The sequence below is a fragment of the Triticum aestivum genome, chromosome 5B (assembly GCF_018294505.1).
Source record: "Triticum aestivum cultivar Chinese Spring chromosome 5B, IWGSC CS RefSeq v2.1, whole genome shotgun sequence".
Taxonomy (NCBI): domain Eukaryota; kingdom Viridiplantae; phylum Streptophyta; class Magnoliopsida; order Poales; family Poaceae; genus Triticum; species Triticum aestivum.
Genome location: NC_057807.1, coordinates 47,817,068 through 47,831,391, shown reverse-complemented (window position 1 = coordinate 47,831,391; position 14,324 = coordinate 47,817,068). Strand labels below are relative to the sequence as shown.

The 14,324-nt window shown below is 43.2% G+C and overlaps 1 pseudogene; it reads left to right on the top strand.

Moving 5' to 3' along the window:
• The first annotated feature begins 767 nt into the window (after window positions 1-767).
• On the top strand, window positions 768-2,304 carry LOC123115611 (BTB/POZ and MATH domain-containing protein 1-like; annotated as a pseudogene).
• Window positions 2,305-14,324: the final 12,020 nt, after the last annotated feature.

Here is a 14,324-nt window from a genome sequence, read left to right as displayed (position 1 = left end):
GTTTTCTTTGGTTTCTTTTTCTTTCCTTTTCTTTTGTTTCTTCTTCTTCTTTGTTTTTTTCATTATTTTTTGTATTTGTTTCTTTGGTTTTATTTTTCATTTTATATTCTCTGTGGTTTATTCTGTTTCTTTTCTGATTTTATATTTTTTGGTTTTAGTTGTTTCTTTTGGTTTTTATTCTACATTTTTTATATGTCAACATCATTTTTCTAATACACATTTAACAATTTTAAATAGTCAATATTTTTCTATACACATTTGTAACATTTTTCAAACGCTTGATTAACATTTTTCAAATACAAGATTAACATTTTTCTAATACATGGTCAACATTTGGTCTACCTACATTTAACATTTTGTCTAAACACATTTATCATTTTTCAAATAGTTGTTTAACATTTTTCAAATAGTTGTTCAAATTTTTTTGAAATGCTTGATTAATATTTTGATATACATGATAAAAAAATCATTTTTTAATACATGGTCAACATTTTTTCTATACATATTTAACATTTTTAAATACTTGGTCAACATAGTTTTCCAAATATTTGATTAACATTTTTTGAGGGGATTTTTTTAAGGTCGATTAACATTTTTATATACATGATCGAATGTGTTTCATCATTTTTTTAATTCACGATCAAATGCTTATGGGCCGAGGCGTCGCTGGTTTTCGTTGCCAGTGGATGCTTCTGCCGTCGGATGGCTTACGAACGGTGGATACGCACATCACGTCCCTCTGCAGTAGCCTGAGGTGAGGATCCTTTGTCCAAAGTCCAAACCCTCGTCTCCAACCTTCCCCAATCTCGGCGCTCGCTTTCTTCCGTCGCGCCGCCGCTCCCCAGTCTCCCCTCGGAGGCAACACCACCTCTCCCAGCGCCGCCGGCCTTAATCCAGAGTTCCAACCCGGCGCATCCTCCCCACACCCGCCCGCCCAAAATCCCACAATGGCAGCATCGCAGGGCTCAATATCGATGATGCCGTCGAGGTGCACAGCAGAGACGGCGCGGGCCACGGTCGCGTTCGAGATCGCCGGCTACAGCCTGCTCAAGGGCTTCGGTAGAGGCAAATGCCTCCGTTCTCCGGCATTCTCCATCGGCGACTACGAATGGTGCATCCACTACTTCCCCGACGGAAGCAAAAGCGAGGCAGGCGAAGGATACGTCTCCGTCTTCCTCGTCCTCTTAACCAAGAACGCCGAGGTGAGGGCGATCTTCAACTTGATGCTTGTGGAGCCGGTTGGGGGGAAGTCGATTGTGGTGTGCTCCTTCAAAGAGCCACTAGTGTTCGACCCTAAAAGGATATCTTGGGGCAAAACAAAGTTCATGAAGACCACCACTGAAGTAGAATCGCTTTACCTGCGAAATGATTGTCTCGTGATCGAGTGCGAAGTCAGTGTTATCAAGGAAACACTCGAGGTCCACGTCCCGCCGTCCCGCCTTTTGGATAATCTTGCAAAATTACTAGAGGGCAAGAAAGGAGCAGACGCGACTTTCAAGGTGCAAGGGGAGGTTTTTTCTGCTCATAAGGTTTTGCTTGCGACGCAATCAGCAGTCTTCGACGCGGAGTTCTACGGGCCGATGGGGGACAAAAGGGGCGCAAGACATAACTATTGATGACATGCAGCCTGCTGTTTTCAAGTCATTTCTTCACTTCATCTACACGGATTCAATGCCTTCCATGGACGAGCTCGAGGATGATGACAAAAGAGAAATGGTTAAGCACTTACTTGTGGCTGCAGATAAGTATGCCATGGAAAGGATGAAGATGATATGTGAAGGCATGCTATGCAAGAGTCTTGATGTTGAGAATGTGGCGACCATATTAGCTCTAGCTGACCAGCACAATTGCAGCAATCTCAAAGATGCTTGCATTGAATTTATGCTCTCTTCGAATAGAATGAATGATGTGATCGCAAGCCAAGGGTATGTACAACTCAAGAGATCTTCGCCTGATATCATTGTAGATGTGTTGGAGAGAGCAGCTAAGTCCCGCAAAATTTAGTACGCCAATCTGGTATGAGCTACTGCTTATCCTTCCGTTCCGATTGATCTTTGGAGGCAAATGTCTTATGTTGGGTTGGAGAAGGCAACTAAGTCATGCTAAATTTGTAGTATAGTGCCCATCCTGGGTTAGCTTCTATCTAGTTACTTTTGCTAAATAGTGACCTTAGATGAGGTTGCCATGCCTTTGTGTTTCCAGAGATCTTTTGGGGTAAGCAGTTTGTTGTATAAAATGTATGTCTACAAGTGTATTGGTTGTCCCGTCTGATATAAGTATATATGAATCTACGGTTGCTCACTAGTTGCCTTTGTTATCTGCTCAGTTTAATATCTGGCTCATACGAAGAATGATAAAACTTCGAGTTCTTGGCTATCACTTTTGAGATAATCTGTTTTACCTATATGAAGAACTTACATTTTGAATGCCAGCTGTTAGATTTTAATTAGAGACATTTACAAATGGTCTCTTCACATGAACTACTTTGAGATCAGGAGCAGGCATTTGTAAATTTAATTTTCAGTTAGTAGTACTTCTATTGTACAAGCATATGTTCAGTGAAGTCTCTGTGTATGTTAGCTACACAAGCGCAATCCTATAAGAAATAGGTACATAGTTGAGGGAGGGGTTAACCGTACAAAAATTGAGAGAGGGATTGGGAAGAATATGGAGGTTTAATCCCTACAGGGAATGGGTGAGGGAGTGGGGATCACCCTACTGCTGGGTGGACAGAAATCCCCAAGGGTATTAGAGCCCCATCAACTGAACAAAGCCTAATGTGGATTCGTGTGCGGTGCGCCCCTCTGTTTAGCTCCCCTCCTGTGCTGCCCGAAGCTGGATTTGCCCTGGCAAGGCGATTATTGCGCCGGCTCGTGGATCTCGCTCTGCCGACATAATCTAGCAGCTTATGAGAAAAGTCAGGTAATGTATCCGCGATAGCTGCATATGGGTAATTTCATTTGTTTCTACACAATTTCGTTTTGTATCTGTCATTTCTATTCCCAAAAAAGCCCACTGCTTGACGATTTTTCTTGGAATATTCTGTCCCATATGTGATTGATCTCTTATCTTTTTTGGCCTATTTCTTGTTCGAAATGCGCCTTTTCAAAATCTGATGGAGTGATATTCTGATCTCGTGAAACGGAACTCTTCATTGTTTTTATGTGATCCATGCAGTAAAAGTTTAGTTTTTGCAGTTCAGTAAAGCTATCTGGATTATGAAAGAGTATACTAGTTTCCCTCATATTGCCACTTCATTTTTCTGAATTGTTCTGGTTAACATAACATAGGTGCCTCTCAGTTTTTTTGTGGCCACCAGATACTTCTACATATGCAGCTAAAGTCACCACTGACGAACTGTACAGTTTGTTTCTTTGGATTCGTTGCAAGGGTGTCACTCCGAATTTCATCTGGAAGTTTCTTGGTTTGAATTTAATGTGATCTTGAGTTGCCTGGAAAATAAGCGCCCCTTATCCAGCTAAAGGATTTTTTTCTTTTTCCATTGATCATTATTCTATTTATTTTGACCTCTGTACTTCGATCGCGGTGTTTTGCAAGCTTCTTATTTTTTTCTAATAATACTAAGCTGCCAGCAATTCTCTGACCCGGGTCGTACGCTCCAACCATGCGACCCTCTTCAGCATAGGACACTTGACAAAAGAAATCTCAACGCAGCCTGCCATTAATCCTCTAATTCCAGTAATAACAAAAAACTAACCCCATTCCCATTGCAAACATCCAGCCGCCCCATCTATCAAATCCGGATCCCCTTTCTTTTCCGGCGTTCATGCTTGCTTGTCGCCGCCATAAGCTCCAAAAAAAAAAAAAAACCTTCTCCGGCGTCCACTTTCGCTCGTTGCTGCCGCCGGAAGCTCGTTTTGCCGCGGAAGCACCGAAGCTCTGGCCCTGCTACTGTCCCTGTCGTCCATGATCAGGCTCCTTGGCACCCCGGCAGCCACCGGCGCTCGCTATGCCGCTAACTGCCGGCGTTTCGACCATGGCCACCTCCTCAGCTCGGTTCCGCTGGATGTGGCCTAGTTACTCGACATTGACCTGCTGGCCGCATCTTTGCAAAAGTACAAAGCATGTCTGCTCATCTGCTGGCTGCAACACAAGCACATAGCTATGTGCTCTGCCTATCTGCATCCTTATATTCTGCTATATATGCTTGTGTTGAAGTTATCCTTTCATTCATTGACAATGGACCAAAAGGAAAATGCACAGACATTGCTGTCAACACTGGCGGAAGACGATCAGTAGGACGGCAAAAGGAAGAGAGATTGTGGAGCTTTGTTCAAGTCAAGTAGATTGGGTTAGTTGGTTCTTGTTCACATTTCTTCAGGTTTTTATCCTCAAGTCAAGATAGGATAGTTGATGCATATTGTGAAGTTTTTCTGTTCTATAAATGAATTTGATGTACACTGTGAACCTACTAGCACGTATGCCTATATGTTGATTCAACAAGCTCACACGCATATCCATATCTGAAAATAGTGTATCTACCTTGAAACATATAATTTTGTATTGAGGAGAACATCTATACTTCTTCAGTGCCGCAAATTAGATTGCATATAGTCATTACTTTCAGATAAATAAAAATGATCATTCTAATGAACATAATAATTACAGAATAAAGGGAAAGCATCAGTTTAATGTTACAACAAGTGTATACAACCATTTGGCATGAACAGAAAATTAATTTTGCCAAGGAGACAAACACACAAGGTTTGACAATATATGCTCACTAATATTCCGGTAGCAACACAAGCATATAGCTATAGAATAAAAGGATAACTTAAAGTAAATTTCACCATTTCGCTGATATGCCCAGCTAACTAGCATTAAGGAAACAAGAAGATAGGAACCATCAGCGCACTACCCGGACGTGGTGGAGTTGTGCCATCTCCATGAGCTTTACGCAGTAGTCCTTTTTTTTTGAAACGTCACCGGGAGGCAGAAAAACTGCCCACCTGAATTTTCATATAACCAGATCAAACCAGAGTTTTTTTTTTTGAGAGAACGTTAGCCTTTATTAATCAAGCAAACAAATTACACAGAGACTCCTGGATGCAATCCGGAGCAGAATGAAAAACACAAAGACTCACAGAGTTCAGACTAGATCTAGCTAGAACATGAGCTAAAATATTACAATGCCGACGAACATGCATAAAAGAGACCGAGACAAAGCTCGACAGGCCATCTTGATATCAGCGATGATCGAACCCACCATGGACCGGTCCAGGATCGGAGAATGAATCCTTTGAACCACCGAGAGGCAATCGGACTGAAAGATCACCCGGCCATAATTCTTCTCGCCCGCCAGTAGCACCGCCCGGCGGAGCGCCAAGGGCTCAGCCAACTCCGGGGACGAGACACCGGGCAAGGGTTCGGAGGCAGCCGCCACACACTGGCCAGAATGATCCTGGACCACCACCCCCGCCACAGAAGAAGCACTGTCGGAAGAAACCACAGCGTCAGACGACACCAACAACGTACCCTGCGGTGGCGGAGTCCAACGAAAGCCAGTCCCCGAAGATTCACGCCCAGAGCCAGCAGCCGGCTTGAAGAGGTGCTGGAAGATCATATCCACATAAGCTCTTGACCTCGCAGCAGTCTGCTTTGGATGAGGGGGATCCGGATTGTTGCGAGCAGCATTGCGGGCCTCCCACATGTGCCAAAATGTGACCGTGATGACGGAGATATCCCTGTCAGAACACCGGCCAATCAGCTCAAAAAACCACTGCCTAGGAGAAGTGAATGAGGAACGACCCAGCTTGAGACCAAAAACATCCTTGATCTCCTCCCAGACTAATCTAGCATGGCCACAGAAGAGCAACGCGTGCTCGATGCCTTCAGCCCGGCCACAGAACACACAATCCGTCCTCGTTGGGACATGGCGTCGCTGTAGTTGTTCTCCCGATGGCAAGCAATTGTAAACAAATCTCCACAGCAAGATTTCATTTTGTTCGGAACCTTGATGTTCCAAATCTTCTTCCACAGCTTATCCTCCAAAGGCCAACCTGAGTGCTGACCCTCACCATTTCCACTTCGCGCCAACAGAAACATGTTCGTCCTGGCCATATTGTATGCTGAGCGAATGGAGTATTGACCATATTTTGTGAATGGCCAGCGCACGAAGTCCGGACCTCCCTCTAGATTCACATGAATATTGAGAATGTCATTAGCCACTTCATCGGGGAAGAAAGCATGCACGGATTCCTCGTTCCAGCCCCCGCTCTCCTCATCAAGCAAACAATGGACTGTAGCCGAGCTTGGGATGGGTGAAAGAGTTTGAAGCATAGCCGGAGGAGTGGAAGGAATCCAGTGATCTTTGACACTGAGAGTACTCCTGCCATCCCCTATCCCCCATTGCACACCCTTCTTGAGTAGGTCCCGCCCATGAAGAATAGCACGCCAAGTGGCCGAGGCAGAACTAGGAGCAGAAGCATTCCAGAAATCACCAAACGGAAAATACCTTCCCTTTAAAACCCGAGCACACAAAGATCCAGGGTCAGTCAGTAGCCTCCAACCTTGTTTGCCCAACATAGCTTGGTTGAAGAGCGCCATATCCCTGAAACCCATGCCCCCGAGGGATTTCGGCGTAGAAAGCCACTCCCAAGAGCGCCAATGCATTTTCTTCTTGCCATCCTCGTGACCCCACCATTGATCAGACATGATTTGCCTGAACTTCTCACAGATAGCCACCGGCAAACGGAAACAGCTTGCAATGAAGGCGGAGATAGCTTGGGTCTTTGATTTGAGTAAAGTTTCAGTGCCAGCTCTAGACACAGGCCAATCAGACCAACCAAATATGTTCTGCCACGCCTTATCAATAAGAAACTTGAAGGTACTAGTAGGAGAGTTACCAACCTCCGTTGGCATACCCAAATATGAGTCATGAAAGGATTCGTTGGTGATGCCCAACTGTGCCTTAATCCTGTCCTTGACACTTGTGGGGCAGTGTCTGCCAAAGAACAGCGCCGACTTGTATTTGTTAATAGCTTGGCCTGAACCCGAACAATAGGAGTTGAGGGTAGATTCCTGAAAGGACATGTGGTGCCCCCATGTGTGGTTTTGGTAATTGATGACAATCTCTATGGACTAATGGTTGCCTTGAGTTATATTTGAAGGGTTTGCCCATAGGCTTTTCTTGGAGTCCATTTGTTGGTTTCAATGAGAGTTTGTGATGACCAAGGTGCTATTAAGGAATTATCCAAAGATTGGTCATATGAGTGTTGAGCTTATTGCAAGCATGTCTTGAAGAAGAAGGTTGTGTGATCATTCATGTTTACCTTCAAGACATCATCCAAATGAAGAGAGTTGCAAAGATTCAAGGTTGATCAAGACTAAGTCAAGAGTGAATCAAGTTGATCAACTCACAAAGCGTAGAAGATGTACCGAGAGGGATCAAGTGATCCCATGGTATGGTAAGCATTGTCCATTGCACTTTATGTACTAACCCATGGTCTATGTGAGAGTTGTATGTGGGGTTAGGTACGTATCCATGGGCTTGCGTCAAGAGGAAGATATCATACAACCCATGGAAAGGATGACATCAAGTGGTGATCGTCATCAAGATTGCCGTGTGCAAGTTCAGGTGGAGCATCACGAAGAGATCAAGTGCTTGAATCTTGCCATCCATTGTGGTGTCAATGGACTTGTGAAGATGTGCCGAAGAGTGGCTCACCCATAGTGAACTATGGGGGAGCAATCATCTAGTCTTCATCGAGCCAACGCAATCAAGAAAGGTGGTCCAACTTGAGGGAGTCAAGATCGTCTTCATCTAGCTCAAGTGGACCATGTGCAAGGCAAAGGTTTTCCCTTGATAGGTTTTCTATTTTACCGGTCTTGTGGTGGTAGTTGGGAGACCGAGTTATAGGATCGTTTGCCGTACTATCAAGGGGGGCTCTCAAGTTGGTAGCTTGATCGTATCGTTAGTAGAGAGCTCAAACCATTGCATCCTTGCATCATGTTTCTTGGTTCTTGTTTGGTTATCTTTGTGAGTCTTAGAGCTTATGGTCATCTTGATGACAAGCTTGAGTTCATCGAAAACGGAGTTCGCATGCGTCTTCTATGATGTTTTCGGTGTTGGAGGTTTTACCGGTCTTATCCGATGAAGGGTTCTCACCATTTTCTTATGGGACTTTTCTCATTTGCTTATTCTTGATATTTCTATCAATATTGTGTTAGCCCATGTCGTTAGCTTTCCAACAAACTTGGTTTCGTTGAATTCGGAGTCCGTTTGCAAAAGTTGTGGCTGTTTTGGTAAAGGCTGCAGCGGTACTACCGCGACTAGAGCGGATGTAATTTTTTACTACCGCTCCAGAGCGGTAGTACCGCGGTTCCTGAGCGGTAGTACCGCTCCAGAGCAGTACTACCGTGGCTCCTAAGCGGTAGTACCGCCCCGGACCAAAAACTCGTGTTTTCTCTCTCGATTGGGCTGTTTTGACCGTGCTAAGCGGTAGTACCGCTCCTCCAAGCGGTAGTACCGCTTGTGCACGACCTGAGCACATAACGGTTGGATTCGGGAGGTCCTATAAAAGGGGGTCTTCTTCCCCAATGAACCTTATCCTTTGAGCTCGTGTTCTTCCCCCATTGTTGACCTTCTTCGAGCTTGCTAACTCTCAATCCCTCCATGGATTCTTGCTAGTTCTTGAGGGAAAAGAGAGAGGAGATCTAGATCCACGTTTCCACCAATCACTTTCTCCTCTAAGTGAGGGGAACCCCTTGGATCTAGATCTTGGAGTTCTTCGTGTTCTTCTTTCGTTCTTCCTCTCATTTTCCTCCCTAGCATTAGTTGCTTTGGTGGGATTTGGGAGAGAAGGACTTGGGCACTCCGTGTGCCCTTGCCATTGCATTTGGTGCATCGGTTTGAGTTCTCCACGGTGATACGTGGAAGTGAAGTTTGAGAAGCTTATTACTCTTGGGTGTTTGGGCACCCTAGAGCTTGTTCCTCTTGGGTGCCTTGGTGCCCTAGACGGTTGGTGGTGTTCGGAGCTCAATCATTGTGGTGTAAAGCTCCGGGCAAGCGTCGGGGTCTCCAATTAGGTTGTGGAGATCGCCCCGAGCAATTTGACGGGTACCGGTGACCGCCCCCAAGGGTTGCCAAAGTGTACGGGTTCGGTGACCGCCCCCAAGGGTCGCCATTTGTACGGGTTCGGTGACCGCCCTCAAGGGTCCCTTAGTGGAATCACGGCATCTTGCATTGTGCGAGGGCGTGAGGAGATTACGGTGGCCCTAGTGGCTTCTTGGGGAGCATTGTGCCTCCACACCGCTCCAAACGGAGATTAGCATCCGCAAGGGTGTGAACTTCGGGATACATCATCGTCTCCGCGTGCCTCGGTTATCTCTTACCCGAGCCCCTTTACTTATGCACTTTACTTTGTGATAGCCATATTGTTCTTTGTCTATATCTTGCTATCACATAGTTGCTTATCTTGCTTAGCATAAGTTGTTGGTGCACATAGGTGAGCCTAGTTGTTGTAGGTTTTGTGCTTGACAAATTAACCGCTAGGTTTATTCCGCATTTGTTCAAGCCTAAACCGTAATTATTTTAAAGCGCCTATTCACCCCCCCCTCTAGGCGACATCCTCGATCTTTCAATTGGTATCAGAGCCTCGTCTCTCTTTGTTAGGCTTAACCGCCTAGAGAGTAAAGATGTCGACTAGGGGATTAGGATTCTCTGACACTCTTAGTTTCGATGGCACAAATTTTGATGTTTGGGTAATTCGCATGCTTAATCTCTTTAGGGTCATGGACCCAAATTTAGAGCGAATTGTAGATATGGGTTTTTCTCCTCCAAAGGATCCCCAAAGATTATCTTTAGAGGATGAGAAAAACTCTTATCTCAATGCTCAAGCTTCTAATGTGCTTTTTGATGCTTTGAGCAATGTAGTTATTTTTCAACTCATGCCGTTCCGGGATGCTCATGAGTTGTGGACAAAGCTTCAAGATAAATATGGTGTGTCCAATATTTGTGGGGATGATTGTTCTCCCTCCACCTCCGGTCGTATAGTCTTCTCAACTTCTTCTACTTCACCTACATGTGGTTTGCCACAAGGTAATGATATGGTGAGTAGTGTTGGTCATTGCAATGATGATAGTATGCTTATTGTGGATGATCCTTCATCACTATATTATTGCAATGCTCCTTCTTTGGGCTTTAACACTTCGAGCACTCCAAATGTTTCACATGCTTGTGTTGATAGTCCTTGCATATCATGTAGAAATTGCTTGACTAAATCTCATGATGATATGCTTGCTATGTCTTGTTGCCATGATAAAAATGCATCTATTTCCTCGAATTGTTGTGCTAACAATGTAGAGGAAACCAACACTCCATGGAACAAGATGTGGTGTTTAATGGTGCCTCAAGGGATCCTACACCATCATCTATTGCTTTTTGCCTTATGGCTAAGGCGTCAAAGGTATCTCCTACTTTGTACCCCAATATGTCTCTTGATGATGATGTTGATGCTAATGATGATGAGGATAATGATGAAGAGAATGATAATGTTGCCTCCTTAAAAACTAAGGGGGAAATGATTTTTAAAGCTCTTCATAAAAATAAAATTGCTCGTTCCAACTTCATGGAAATTATGTCCATTGCCATTGAGGGCAAGAAATATATTGAGGAGTTGGAATCTCATCTCGAGGAGCATGAGGTCACCATTGAGAAAATGGAAGCTCATGGGCGTGATTACGCAAATGAGATCGCGGAGCTATCTCAAGCTCTTGAACATGAACAAACCACCTCCGAATCTCTTGAGGAGACTTTTGCTCTAGAATTATCTAGAGTGAGGGAATCTCATGATAGAGCTCTTGAGGTGGCCAATGATTTCAAAACTAAAAATGCTAAGCTTGAAGTTTCTCATGCTAGACTCCTTGAGGATTTTGAGCACCTCGAAAATGGCTCAAGGGTCATCAAGGGTGAGCTCATCAAACTCACCGAGTCTCATGCCCAACTTGAAGCTTCTTATTTAAAAGAGCTTGCCAAGTTGCCTTCTCCTCTTGTTGTTAATGATGATGCTTGTGCTACTAATTCTATTACTTGTGAAGCATCCATTTTGAAGGAGAATGTTGAGCTACGGGCTCAACTTGAGGTGCTATCTAGCAATTATGGGAAATTGGAAGAAAGTCATGAAAAGCTCTCAAGCTCTCATGATGATCTTCTAGTATCCCATAGTGTGCTAAAGATAGCTCATGAGGCCATGATTGCTAAGGTAACATCTAGTGAGCCTCATGTGGATACTAGCACTACTTCTAGTCAAAATAGTATATTGCCATGTGCTAGTCCTTGTAATTCATCTACTCACAATGTTGGTACATCTTGTGATGAATTGCTTTCCTTGCCTTGTTGCTCTAACGATGAAGCTTATACTTCCTCTAGTACTTGTGTTGAGACTAACCATGTAGAGGAAATCAAAGAGCTCAAGGCCCAAGTCACTTCTTTGAAGAAAGACTTGGAAAAGTGTCATGAAGGGAAGGCCACACTCAACAATATCTTGAGTGTGCAAAAATCCCCCAATGACAAAGGTGGACTTGGATTCAACTCCAACAAGAAGAAGAAGTCCAAGTTGAACAAGAAGAAGGGCCAAGAACAAGTCAAGAATTCGGCCAAGATTGTTTGCTTCAAGTGCAAAGTCGAAGGGCATCATGTTAGATCTTGCCCATTGAAGAAGAAGGCCATTAGTGTCAAGCAACAAGGGAAGAGGGCACAAGTTCAATCTCATGCTCAACATCAAGTTGAAGAAAGGCCTCTTCCCAAGAAGACTCAAGTTAATGCTTCTCAAATTGAGAAATCAAGTGAGAAGAAAGTGAAGAGTAGACGTTGCTACTTATGTCGTGAGAAAGGTCACGTCGCTTCTTCATGCACTAGTGGTAACTTATCCAACCCAATTATTATTGATGATATCTATTCTCTTGGTAAGGATAAGGTTGGCAATGTGTTTGCCAAGTTTGTTGGTACTCAAAGTGGTGTCAAGCAAAGAACCATTTGGGTAGCCAAACCTATTGTGACTAACCTCTTAGGACCCAACTTGGTTGGGGACCAACAAGCTCAAACTTGATCAATAGGTGTTGTTGGAGGGCATTGGAGACTTGGCTACATTATGAAGAATTAAGGGGACTTCATCATTCTCTTTGTCTCAAGCCAAGTCAATTGGATTATCAAGTTTCTATCTTATATCCAATGTGCCTCCTTGCGGTAACTTGTACTTAAATTGTTTACCTTGAAAGTTACTTGCCCCCTTGCATGTTTTGGTTTTGTTCCTTGCATGTGTTTGTATATGTTGCGCTTCCAACTTGCTTATCTTGAGCAATCAAGTATGTGTGTGTTGGTTTGCACATCATGTACGTGTGCGTCGTGCGTTGAGCCTTTTGCTTCTGTTTGTATCCTAGTTGGCTCGTGTGAGAGATCAATGGAACATCCCATTTTGGGGGAGTGATGTGCTTTGTGCACCTCACAATCCTATAAATGTGTGTACATGAGGAATACCATCTAGTATTGATATTACAAGATTATCTAGTCGCTAGGTGGTATATCTCTCATGAGAAATTCAAATTCTAAAATTCCATTGATTATCTCGTGTTGGATCCTCTTATTGCCTCTTGTTAAGTTCTTATTGGTATCACATTATGGGGGAGTAATATGGTAAGTGCATATTACAAGCCTAGAAAATGTGTACATTTGAGATATTGTCACCTAGAATTGATATTGTAAATTATCTTGTTCCTAGGTGGCATGTTAGCTCTACAAGTTGCAATTTGCTTTTTGTTTGGAGTGAAGATGATGTCGGATATCCTTGCTATCTACCACCGGGAATTATTTCCAAATACTTCTTGTCTTTTGACAATTGGTAATCACTTATGTGTGGTAGAATTTAATTGATCATCTTTACATTGGCTTTTGTTTATTTGCCTTTTTCTCTTGCCAAGGTTTGTGTCAACTCCCGTTGTCTTCCCTACCACTTGTGGATCTTGTTTATTTCTTGTTCTTGTCTAGTGTTTTCTAGATATAGTGAAAGTGGTGATCCCACCTTGTGCATTTTGTATTCAAATGCAAATCCTATATAATGCACAACTCGTGGGGGAGCTATCCTATTTTCTTTAGAACACTCTTCTTGTGATCCTTATCAAGTGTGTTTTGGTGGAAGGCAAGCCATTTCTTTTTGGTACTTTGTGCCATCATGAAACTTTGTTGAGAGCCTGGTTTGTTTGGAACCATCCTCTCTTTGGGAGTTTGACATCTTTAGTTTAGTGTGTATCAATGGATATCTCATTCCTTGATGTATCTTTAATGATATCTTCCAAGTGATGATTTCTCCATTTGGTATCCTTTTCACTTGGCATTTCTTTGTTTTTGGTTTCGGGTTTTGAAAGTCTTGAGCATGCATGTTTACTTCATGTATTTCATTTGGCATGCTTTCTTTCTTTGACTCAATATATAGGGGAAACTCCACCTAGTCTCAATTTGGATGAGATGTGCATGAAATTCATTTTCATATCTATATGCACATATTTATGTGGAGTTTGTCCTATGTATTGGTGTTTCTAACTATTTGGTCCCGATGAGTTTGGGTACCGTTTAGTTTGTGTTGTTCTTCTAGGAACATTTGGAGATGCATTGGATGCTCGGCTCACTCACAAGGAAGGTGTTGTCACCATGTGCATATTGGAGTCAAGCTAGGATGATCAATGAACTACTATCTACCTTCAATTGGTATCTACTACATCCTTCCAATGATATCTCGGTAACAAGTATCTATTCATGCTTTCTCCTCTTGCATTCAACCTTGTGTAGGTTGCATCTTGGCATGATATTCATTTCATATCTTGTGATACTTGTTTCCTTTCTCAAAGCATCCCAACGATGATCTCTTGTTGCTAGTTGTGATGCCTTTGATGGATGTGTGTTTGGACTTCATTTATATACAATAAGACCATATCTAGCCATGTGCTATGCTTTCAAGCAAATATCTTATTGGTATATTTATGACTTCCTTGTGGATATCTTGTTCCTTCGTGTTGTAACTATTTCGGGTGTACATCCTTCTTTGTAGATATATATATCATCATGATTTCGTCTACATAGAACCTTATACACTTGAGAGAAATTACATCTCTAGTTGATATCTTTTCTTTCACGTCCACCTTGTCTTCTTATGTTATTTCTTTGGTGGCTCCATGAAAGCTTTTGCCTTGAGTGCATGTCCTCTATAGTTGCATCTTGTTGCACTCTTGTGTGGTGAAGATTATTTTCCTCTTGCTTATCTTTACGAGGTTTTTGCCATCTTAATTGGTATCCCTCGTCTTGATGAGCCTCC